The 10,706-nt window shown below is 37.7% G+C and overlaps 1 pseudogene; it reads right to left on the minus strand.

Annotated features, from left to right (window-relative positions):
• Positions 1-5,823: 5,823 nt before the first annotated feature.
• LOC139039610 (large ribosomal subunit protein uL22-like) lies at positions 5,824-6,394 on the minus strand (annotated as a pseudogene).
• Between the last annotated feature and the right edge of the window lie 4,312 nt (positions 6,395-10,706).

Raw genomic sequence — 10,706 nt, forward strand, 5'->3', positions numbered from 1 at the left:
AGTTCAGACCCTGCTCTGTGGCATTAGCAACCCAGCTGAGATTGTTAATCAAACTTTATTTGGAAGTTTCTGTGCAGGGTTACATCTTTGAAGTGTCTCATCAATCAGTAAGCATGTGGTATAACAGAATGGATTATAAAGGGATTTTCCAGTTTTTCAAAATGAAACAAATGAGGAAAAGTCTATTCAGTTATTTAGCCTACGTGCATGGGGCAAACATTTTGTAAGCCTTTAGGTTGTATATTTGGCTGAATTCTGCAGTCAGGAAAGGGGTCACTACCTAGAATATAATCAATTATAGTCAAGATGAGTCATGTCCCTTCTAGAACTGAAGAAGTCCAAGGGTAAAAACTTGACTCTAAATGTCTGGTAAATTACCCTGAAATATAGTGTAATATCAGGGACTTAAAGTTAGTCTTGGAAGCTAGAAAACTGGACATTTGACTAAATAAATGTCATTTCTCCAATCTTGGAAAAATCTCACATTTAGGAGCAGATGATGACCTTCAGGCAAATAACAATAAATTTGTTAAAAGTATACTGCACACAACATATTTTTCATAGAGCTTTTAATCAGAAGACTGTATACTAGGCACTAATGCTATATTTAGCATAATCAAATAATGGAGCTCTTATAGCTTAAAAAAAGCCATTTATTTCAGAATAAACAATTCATCCATCTTAAAAGAGATACTCTAAGTGAATTTCATGATAACACAAAATAATGCACATTTGTTATTCTAATCTGAAGAACATGACAGTCATTTCTGGTGAGTTATTCTTGAATGAGCAATAAGGTCAGTGGCTTAACAAAGAGAAGAAGCAGAGAAGGGGAAACAGAGAGAGGCCAGATGTACAGTTCAGGATGTATATTTATATACCAACACCTGCTACTGAGAAATTCCAAAGACCTCATTCCATGCATGCTGTACTAAAAGCAACCATTTTATCACATACACATTTGAATTGTTGGTGCATTAGATAATACTCTTTTTCCATTTGCTTTCCACACTTTAAGATTCCTGAGAGTGTGGAGTGTCACTAATTATGGTGCATGAACACGCGGTAATTCCGTCAGCCACAGAAAAGGGCAAGTTTGCTTTATTCAGTTATTGGTATAGCCACAGGGCAAAACTGACTCATCACTACACAGGAATTTAACACTTTCCATTGCACTCATTACCCTGTAATATATAAATAAGGACATGAATGTTTTCTAAATATCTTTTTGACTACAGATTATCATTTTATTTCTTTGCTTGATGCCTACATTAAAATAAAACAGATCAGGACAAAAGGTAGACAATTAACATCACAATTAAACTAGCTCTTTAACTAAATATGCAAAGGTGTTAATTGCCCATTTACAAAACCTTACTAAACTGAGCTCAAATATATGTGACTACAGATGAAGCCATATATATATTGCTTGTTTATTTGTAAGGTTGGATTTTGAAGGAAAAGTTAGGATCCACATATTGGGTATACAAAACATACAAACAAAATAGTGCTTGATAGTTAAAGCTGAAAGAGTAGGTTTTGAACCTGTTACTTTGGATGCCATGTTATAGGAAAAGGATGCCTTTCATAGTAGGAAACAGTTGCTCAGTTAGTGTTGCCAATGAGTCATTGAAAAGAAACCCAATACTGTGTTTAAGAAATCAACACTAGTACTAGCTTTTGCATTTTATACTTTGTGGTATTCATTGGTGGAGAAGAAAATGGCAACCAACTGCAGTGTTCTTGCCTGGAGAATCCTGGGGACAGAGGAGCCTGGTGGGCTGCCGTCTATGGGGTTGCACAGAGTCAGACACGACTGAAGCAACTTAGCAGCAGCAGCAGTATTTATTGGGGTATTCATTCATTTCTTAATTACAGAATGTATGAATGGCCTTGTTCTCTGGAAAGAGAGATTACCAAAAGTCAGGACCAGTAAAGTAAATTTGCTCTAAAACTGTAAAACCTAAAAATAGAAATTTCTATTAGATTCTCTTTTCAGAATGGTGAGGAGTTAAACTAACAGTTCTAGCTCTGGGACACTAGAGAAAAGTATAAGCATTTGCCAAGGGAAAGCACTAATTTAAAAGCATGTATGTATATGCATTCAGCTAAGAAGATCCATGGGCTTCCCTGGTGGTTCAGTGGTAAATAACCCACCTGCAATGCAGGAGATGTGGGTTCAACCCGGGTTGGGAAGATCTGGAGTAGCAAATGGCAACTCGCTCCAGTATTTTGCCTGAAAAATCCCATGGATGGAGGAGCCGGGAGGGCTACAGTCCATAGGGTCGAAAAGAGTCAAACACAACTGAGTATGCACACACACAAGAAAATCCCTAGAACAAGAAAAATGTTAAGATTTTCATAAGGATTTCATTTCTATTATGAAATAGGAAACAGGGCAAGGTTGCTAGAGTTAACATTGGCTAGGATGGACACCTTTTACATGCAATCATTTTAGGACTTTTATTCCAAATTTTAAGCTTCTGGCTGTAAAACAACTTTCATATAAATGAGACATTGAAAAATAATTTTGTAATACACAATAACCTCTGAGGCAGAAGTTGAATTTTGTAAGTGATCAGAATACTGAACTATTAGTTAGGTGTACCTGGAACTTTGTGCTTCCAGTTTTGCTTGAAATCAACTTTAAAAAGGTTAATGAAATGATGGACTAGAAGTGGTGAGGGCTATGTGTATGAAGATAGAAGCCACCTGGGATAAAGTGGGAAGAATTCTATCTTTATAAATAATGGCAATAGCTGAATTGTGAAAATAAAATGATTTTTTATGATAAAAGCACCCATTCTATTCTGCTAAAAAAAAATTCTATTTCTTGATGACTATAAATAAATCAGCTGTCTAGATATTAATACAATACTACTGGAAAACTATTTTATTCAAATCCAGTGATCAAGAAATATCTGATGAACCCAATAAAGTAACTTCAAATTCCACTTTCTGAAGGTTTTAATGTCTCCTTCTGAGAAAAGTTATCAGACTTAGGGGAACTTTGGCAAACTATTATTACATGAGGGACCTTAGGAGTAGATAGACTTACTTCTGAAACCTGCAGGAACTACTAGGATGGAACAAAGTTCATAGCCACTTAGGGATATCCCATATCAACTTTACCTTGTGAATACAGAAGAGAAATATAATTAAGAAAAAAAACAAACACATATCATAAAATCCCTAGGGACACCTTATCCTTCCGTTAACACAAATACTTTGTTTTATCAGGCAAATCTGTGTAAACGATCTATCTGGATTTTGGCATGGTATTTTGCAAAGTCCCTTATAGCAACATGAAGGACAGAAGAGAGAAATGTAGACTGCACTATAGTATAGCTGTGTGGATGCTGAGGTGGTCCAGTGAGAAGGGAGACCCTGAGTGTATGTGGGGGGTCATGCATAGGACAACAGTAAATGGAATGAAAACACAGGAGACATTTTAAATCAAATTTTAGATAATCAGTTTGCTGGTGTGAATATATTAGAAACAGAATTCATATTCAGAAGAATGCTGAAAGGTGGATTAATGGATCAAATTAATGAGACTGAACTTTAAAGGAAGAAAAAAAATATAATACAAAGTATAATACCCCTTTCTGATCTTCAATGAAACACTTCAAGTGTTTTTACCCTCCTCACATTATTGTTTTACCTCAAGGGATAATCTTACCTAATTAGCGTTCATTTACTACCTAGAAGTCAATAACTGGAATTAAAAGACTCCCTAGATTCATTACCAGAGTATATGATCAAAGAAAACTAAGATGGGAATTTGAGAATTACCCCTCCTGGCAAATGAAGTTTTATTGCAGGTAGCTCATCCACCGCAAGCTCATATCCCTGAGCCCTTGACAGATGAAATGTTTATTGCCTAAAACTGAAAACAAAACAAAAACTTTAAAGCAAGAGCGTGAGTCTCGCCTTTCAGTCCCAACGTTTTGCAAGGTTTGGCAACTTTCTAAGCTTTGAATTGTGAACAAAATGTACAGAAGGCTAACAGATTCTCTCAGTGCGATGAGGACAGCTGGAATGCCTGCATACGGACAGTGGCTAATGAAATAAGCCAAGAAGTGGCGGAGGAGGCTGAGGCGGTGGGTGGGTGGAGGGTGGGAAGATGACTGGCGCTTTGCTTTGCGCGGTGCTCTGCGCTGTGCTTTGAGGGTGGGGGTCTGAATTCACACTCTAAGAAACTCTATGGTTTCTGTGGGTATAAACAGCAGTTTAAGATCATAATACCCCAAAGGGGAGGTGGCCTTAGTCTCACAGGAAACATCTTACTGTCTGATACAGTCTTCTGCCTGATAGTTGTGGAAAGTACAATCTGCTTTCTACTGTTTGCAGCAGAAGAAGCTGGGCAATCTGTGGGGAAAGTCAGTTCTATGCATAAAAGAGTCTCAGTCTCAGCAGGGAGAGTGAATTACATTCCAGAAACAAAGGAAACATCTTCACAATCAGGATTGCACGTGGAGCAGGGGAGGGAAGAGTCAGTGGGTGTGAGGCTCCTGGGGACCACAATAGCGTGTCAAATGCCAGGCTAGGCAAATCAGCATTAAAAACAACAAACCTATTTGAGGGAGCCGGGCTCTGGATCATAATCCAGCTTTGGTTTGGATAGCTCTGGGCACAAATTATTTTCAAAATGTGAGTACAACTGAAAATAAAGTAACTAAAATAAATAGCACAACCACCGACTAGTTTTATTATAGCAATATTATAAAAAATAAATATTAAAATATAATTAGGGATAGCATAAAATAAAGATTAGGAGCCTGAACTCTGAAGTCCCTAGGTTCAAATCCTGGTCTACCCCTTACTAGCTGTGTGACTTTGGGTGAGTGAGTTAATTTCTCTGTGCCTCTAAAAGCATTTATCTCCAAGGGTTTTTGCTAGTATTAAATGGGTTGATACTTAGGAAGCACTTAGAGCCACACCTGGAAAATCATGAATGTTATATAAGCTTTTGCAAAGTGAAAAATGAACATTCAGATTGATGATAGCAGTATAAAAGCCTATCCCAACATATAAATGGGCAAAGAATATCAACAATCACACAACTGATGATTCAATGATTAAGTACAGGAAAATACTCAACATTAGCCGTAATCAATGAAACGCATCTTAGAAAAAAGAAGGTACCGTTATAGCAGTATCACTATTGCAGAAAAGATGGAATGGGTGGTCTTTCTCTGTTCCTTCACAAAACACTTATTCTTTATGTCAGGTACACTTGTTCAGTTCAGTTCAGTTCAGTTGCTCAGTTGTGTCCAACTCCCTGCAACCCCATTAACCGCAGCACGCCAGGCCTCCCTGTCCATCACCAACTCCCAGACTCCACCCAAACCCATGTCCGTTGAGTCAGTGATGCCATCCAACCATCTCATCCTCTGTCATCCCTTCTCCTCCTGCCCTCAATCTTTCCCAGGATCAGGATCTTTTCAAATGAGTCAGCTCTTCGCGTCAGGTGGCCCAAGTATTGGAGTTTCAGCTTCAGCATCAGTCCTTCCAATGAACACCCAGGACTGATCTCCCTTAGGATGGACTGGTTGGATCTCCCTGCAGTCCAAGGGACTCTCAAGAGTCTTCTCCAACACCACAGTTCAAAAGCATCAATTCTTTGGTGCTCAGCTTTCTTTACAGTCCAACTCTCATATCCATACATGACCACTGGAAAAACCATAGCCTTGACTAGACGGACCTTTGCTGGCAAAGTAATGTCTGTGCTTTTTAATATGCTGTCTAGGTTGGTCATAACTTTCCTTCCAAGGAGTAAATGTCTTTTATTTATTTATTTATTTTTACTTTTATTTGCATTTATTTTCTGTGGCATTTATTCCCAGGCCATAAGTTTTTGTTTCTTCAGTTTCTTCTGGGATATCTTTTTCTTCTGTGCAACCTCCTCTTCTGGTTTAGGAACAATCTGTTGTTTTTCAGTAAGGATCATCTCAGTGTGGCAGGGAGAGCTCGTGTAGGGTTTGATCCGACCGTGAGCTCTCTAAGTCCTGCGCCGCATCTTGGGGGCTTTGTTCACTTGGATGTGCTCAATGACCAGAGAATCTACATCTAAGCCCTTAAGTTCAGCATTACTCTCTGCACTTTTGAGCATGTGTAGTAAAAATTCAGCACTCTTTTTGGGCCACCGACCCTGTGTCCAGCCCCACTGTTTGGCCTGTGCACACCTACCAACTCCACCATTGTAACGATGGTATGGCACACACTGCTTCTTTAAAGTGACATCCTTCAGACATTTGGTGGCTTCTCGGATATGCATACCCTTTATGGCCTGGGCAGTTTCACGAGTGTTCTTAAAGTGAACACGAAGATTGGAACCTTTTGATTTGCATGATTTTGTGGGGTTTTCTGGGTCGAGTGAATAGCGCACCATTTTTAGGGGTCAGCTCAGCCTGCTTACCAGAAAACCAGAGTTTAAGTGTCTTTTAATTTCATGGCTGCAATCACCATCTGCAGTGATTCTGGAGCCCAGAAAAACAAAGTCAGCTACTGTTTCCACGGTTTCCCCATCTATTTGCCATGAAGTGATGGGACCAGATGCCATGATATTAGTTTTCTGAATGTTGAGCTTTAAGCCAACTTTTTCACTCTCCTCTTTCACTTTCATTAAGAGGCTCTTTAGTTCTTCTTCACTTTCTGCCATAAGGGTGGTGTCATCTGCACATCTGAGGTTATTGATATTCCTCCTGGCAATCTTGATTCCAGCTTGTGCTTCCTCCAGCCCAGCGTTTCTCATGATGTACTCTGCATATAAGTTAAATGAGCAGGGTGACAATATACAGCCTTGACATACTCCTTTTCCTATTTGGAACCAGTCTGTTGTTCCAGTCTGTTGTACCAGTATACTTGTAGGTACTGGTAATAGAAAAATGAAGACCTCATCCTCATCCTTCCCTTGAAAATCTCACAGTCTAGGTGAAAGACAAAGATGTAGATAGACTTCCATTATGAAACAATGTGATGAGCTGTATATCTTACTCAGACACTGGCTATTGGAATGCACAGATAGAGGTTATTAACTCCATCTAGAGGAAGAGGGGAGGGTTGGAAAGGTAAGGTGGAGTCAGATTATAAAAAGATGCTTGCATAGTACTGCTAGGGAATTTGGCATAAAGTATAAAAGGATAGTAATGGCTCTTCATTTTCTAATTAAGAGGCTAAACCTATAATATACACCTATAATGCATGTGTGCATGCTCAGTCACTCAGTTGTGTCCAACTCTTTGAGAGCCCATGGATGTAGTCTGCCAGGCTCCTCTGTCTATAGGATTATCCCAAGCAAGAACACTGGGGTGGGTTGCCATTTCCTTCTCCAGGGGATCTTCTGGACCCAAGGATGGAAACTGCGTCTCCTGCATTGGCAGACAGATTTTTTTTTTTTTACCACTGAGCCACCTGGGAAGGCCCCAAATCTATAATACACATCCATTAATTTGAGGGAAACAAAGATATCCTTGTATGCTTAGAAGGCAGTCCTAGGGATTGTCATTCCTGCAGAGTCAGGGGAAGCCTAGCATCTGCATCTCCTTTTTGTTTCTGACTACATTCTTTGGTGCGCAGAACTTCCCCAACAGGGATCAAACCTCTGCCCCTGCAGTAAAGGTGCAGAGTCTTAACCACTGGACTGCCAGAGAAGTCCTATCCTTCCATTTTGAAAGCAGTTTGGCAATAGTACTATAGATTCATAGAAGAGTTCATCTAACCTTATAATCCTATGAAATAAGTAGGATTTTTTTTTGGATTATTTATAATAATAATACTGGAAATGTCTAATGACATCGTGGTATATTAACTTGATGGAAAATTTGCAGAAGATTTAAATAGGATGAAAAATTTGGAATTCATGTAGAAATATGTAAACATACTTATGACATAATGTAAAATGAAATAACAAAGTGGTACATATAATTGGAGTATTACTAAGCATAAGGAAAGATATAAGAGAAAATTTTAAATGATTGATTTGGTACACTTAGATTAGTGGAATTGTGGCTATTTAAGTAATTTTCTGATTCTATTTTTCTTTTTTATTTTCTTTTGGCCACACTGTAAGGCCTGTGGGATCTTAGTTACCTGACCAGGGGTGAACCCATGCTCCTTGTAGTGGAAGTGCAGAGTCTTAACTGCTGGACAGTCAAAGAAGTTAATTTTAGTGCAAAAGAAAACAAGGAGAATTTCTTCACACAGGTCTAAAAAGGAGACCAGCTTGGTAACTTATCAAATGAAAAAGTCCATAGATTTTAGCTATAAATTGAAAATAAAACAACAATTTGATATCGCCCCCCCCAAAAAAAAAACCCCAAATTCCATGTTAAGGAGTAAAACCACAAGATTAGGATTTTTATTTAGTTTTCACTGATTAGACTGTCTGAAACTTACTCTGTTCTGGAAGCCTCATTGTAAGAGGAACATTAGCAAATTGGACTATACCCAGATAAGAAAGGGTGAGGGAATGGACTTGAACAATGTGCCAAAACCTTAATGCAGAAAGGGGAAGGCATTTTTTGTTCAAAAATGTTAAATGCTGTCTCAAAAATGACAGAATAGACTTCTTTATGTACATCCAGGCATTCCTTTGAATAGTCACTTTCAAAGGCTTCACACTGGGCTTCCCTGGTGGCTCAGATGATAAAGAATCTGCCTACAATGCTGGAGACCCAGTGCCATCCTTGAATCGGGAAGATCCCCTGGAGAAGGGAATGGCTACCCACTCCAGTGTTCTTGCCTGGAGAATTTCATGGACAGAGGAGCCTGGCAGGCTAGAGTCCATGGGGTTGCAAAGAGGAGGACACAAATGAGTCACATTAGTACTATTCAGAACAAAATGGTCAGCTATGAAAGATGATAGATTCCTTGGAATTAGATTAACTAGATGATGTACACAATCTGATGGGGATATTACCAAGGAGGTGAGAGTTTGGACTGTTATTCCAGTCCTGGAAGTTAATAACTCAAATTGTCCTCTGAAGAAATCCACAACTTGGTACACTTTCCTGAACATGGAGAACCTACTTGTTACTTTTTTTTTTAAACTGGGCTGCTAAGGTTAGAAGCAAGAAAGGGCTGGGCAAGATGTTAGAAGGACAGTTGAAATAAAGTTAATATTTAAGGATGAAAGGGGTGGCTTGAAAAAAGTACTACAATCAAATCCTTTAGTAATGAAAAGTTGGATGAAAAGTAGAAAGCTTGTGTTATAGTAGCTATTCCAATCACTGGTGTTTTGCAATGAGGGACAGTTTTATTAAATTTCATTCCATTAAAAATTAAATCCATTTAAATCCCCAGAAGGAATGTTGAAGGAGCATTGCAGAACCTAGAGCAATAGCTATGGACTCACATATTTTCTGTTTTTTGAGAATGAAAGATACACTTAAAAATATATTTTAAAGTGGATTCTTTTTATTCTAGAAAAGCTGGTTTCTGAACTGGGAATTATTTGTGGTTGATTATTAAAGACTTAGTCTCAAAAATAGTATAGTGTATTTATTGCTCTCTCCTTCAATGATTTTCACAGGATAGCATTGATTTCTTTGAAGCAACAGCATAAACAGAGTCAAAGATTCAGATTATTATTGCAATAATTCAAGGCTTTTTGTCTTAATTGAAGGATTTGTGGTAAATTACAAGGAAGTAATTCAGTCAAAGAAATGTTCTAAATCTTGGGTGTCTTCTCATGACCCTTGAAAGTGTTGCACAGTGCAATAACAAGGAGCAACCAATATTTCAGAAGTTTCTTCTTATAATAACTCATGTTAATCTATTGGATCTCAGGATTTTTGTTTTAATGTGGAATTTTAAGTATGAATGTTGATATCTATTTTTAAAGTTATCAAGGAGTGCGTAAAAATACTATGTTCAGTTCTTTAATTAGAGTAATGGGATTATGTTGTAAACTATTCTAATTAAAAATGCCTGATTCAAGCTATTTTATCTTGCAAAAAACTGATCTCATGGTCCCAAAAGAGATGACCCATGTAGCATACATTTCACAACAATTTGACTTTGTCCTGCCTATCTTATGAGACTTTGTTTTGATTTATTTTTTGTTGTTGTTATTGTTGTCATCAAGAATCTTGTAGATCTTGAAACTTTGATTCAGTTTAGGATCATTATTTGGAGAAAAAATATTATATATGTATACATATGTATCAGATATATACATATATTATTTATCGATAGTTTAAAAATTATTCCATTTTGTAAACATTTTATGGGCAAATTTCAGAACAAATTATTTATTTTTTAAATCCACTTTTCCATGCTGAGTGGTAGACCAAGTGATATTTCTTTTGAAGATAGCAGACATGATGTAAGTAAATTAAAACGAAAAGACTTAATTACGTCTAAGCATGACATGTTAATACCCAAAAATATTTGGAAGCTCCCATTGCTAAATAAACAAGTTTAAATGGATTAACTATGAGCATAATGACATATTTCTTTATTAGATTGCTACACTTCCCCCCACCCCATGCCAGATAATTATCATTCAGAACAAATATTTTATAATCAACAAAGTGCAACAGAGGGGAAGTAGAGCTTGACAATTATGAGAAAAAATTCTTTTCTCCAGAGACTTATAAGCAGGTGTCCTTAATATGCACAAATACACACACACTCACACCCACACACGCCTTCCATCAGCAACAACTGCTGCTCTAGCCTATAGACTAATTCTGTTCTTG

The sequence above is a fragment of the Odocoileus virginianus genome, chromosome 19, assembly GCF_023699985.2.
Source record: "Odocoileus virginianus isolate 20LAN1187 ecotype Illinois chromosome 19, Ovbor_1.2, whole genome shotgun sequence".
Lineage (NCBI taxonomy): Eukaryota > Metazoa > Chordata > Mammalia > Artiodactyla > Cervidae > Odocoileus > Odocoileus virginianus.